Source organism: Mus pahari, chromosome 2 (assembly GCF_900095145.1).
Source record: "Mus pahari chromosome 2, PAHARI_EIJ_v1.1, whole genome shotgun sequence".
NCBI lineage: Eukaryota > Metazoa > Chordata > Mammalia > Rodentia > Muridae > Mus > Mus pahari.
This window is the reverse complement of record NC_034591.1, coordinates 143,344,266-143,345,788: the sequence shown is the minus strand read 5'-3', so window position 1 is coordinate 143,345,788 and position 1,523 is coordinate 143,344,266. Positions and strand designations below refer to the sequence as shown.

General features: G+C 46.0%; 1 pseudogene; it reads left to right on the top strand.

Annotated features, from left to right (window-relative positions):
• The first annotated feature begins 421 nt into the window (after window positions 1-421).
• LOC110316915 overlaps window positions 422-1,523 on the top strand; it is a 2,421-nt pseudogene continuing 1,319 nt past the window's right edge.

Here is a 1,523-nt window from a genome sequence, read left to right as displayed (position 1 = left end):
TGTCTTACTAGTGATTAACTAGGACGATTAGTCCGATTTCGAAATTTAGGATATTTAGCTGGTTACAGGACCCAAGAAGGATACTTCTGTGGAAGTATTGTTAGAACGCCTCTGAGTTTTCCAGAGTGAACCCCTGGTGAACTGCCAACCTCTGACTTCACTAATCTGTCTCCGATATTGATAGCTTAATTATCTCCATTCTTTGACTGACCCTGACCTGCAAAGTCAACTATATATAAAGGAGCCTCATAGGTTTGCGACCTTGGACCAACCATCTACTGGAAGAAGTGATTCTTCAGAAATTAGGGTGAACAACCCAAGAGTACCCACCTGGAGCCAAGCATAAGGTTGCTTTCGCTTGGAAATTAGAAAGACAGTACTATACCAGAGTCAACACCCTCGACAATCCAAGCAGTTCTCCATGTGGCAACCTAAACAGCCTGGGTTGGAGATGAAGCCCGAGGCTTCAGGAAAAGGGCGAAAACGGAAATACCAGGATGAAAGAGAGATAGAGACAGAGGCCAGAGCTTTGGGACAAGGTCCAAGAAGGAAATACCAGGATGGAACAGGGATGGTATTTAAAGAGTCTGCAAGGCTCAGAAGACCACCCCTCAGGAGCCTCAAGATCTAGAGCTTCTGAGAGAACAGCCTAGCAAGGGTTGGGTAAGGAAACCCCCGGGAGAGACTCCAACACCATGTAAAGCCCTGCAGTATATCAAAGGACCTCCAGAGGAGGCTGTAACTGGGAGGAAGCCTGCTGATGGTGGCGAGGGTTGCAAGCGACCCTATTGTGTCATAGAGGAAAACGAACAAAGTCCCCAAAAGGAAAAGTACAGAAGGTTGCTTCAACACTCTCAGTGTGACCACGATGTGAGGTCAGACCCATACAGGCCTCACCCAATCCTTACAAACATCTGGAAGATCGAAGGGGGCGAGTCAAGAGACAGTCATGGATCAGAAACAACTCAAAGAGATTTACAACCATCTAATGTTGTTGCTATAAAAAAATGTCTTTCACTAGAGGAGCGAGTGAAGTGGTGTTCTGAGGAGAAATCTGTTATAGAGAAGAAAGGTTGTGTAAAGGGTGAAGGAAGAAGGGGGAACACGGGCTCAGATCATCTTAGATAGTGGCAGAGGCAATAGCTTACTCCCCAACAAGATGGCAGTACTTGTGGCAGAGAAAAAGCCTCTCACATACCAAGAAAAGGACAGAGAAATGGATCATCTTGATATTACAGAGGACATGGAGAAGGAAATTGAGAATGCATTGGGTCCAGGAGCCCAAGAGGAAATCCTAAGTTCCAGATTCAAGTTGCAAATCACCAGAGGAGACATCCAGACCCTGCAGAACGGTCAGTGGCTCAATGATGAGGTCATCAACTTCTACATGAACCTTCTGGTTGAGAGAAATGCAAACCAAGGCTACCTGGCTCTTCATGTCTTTAGCACTTTCTTTTGCCCCAAGCTAAAGCATAGCGGGTACAGTTCTGTGAAAAGATGGACTCAGGCATCCATCTCTTTGA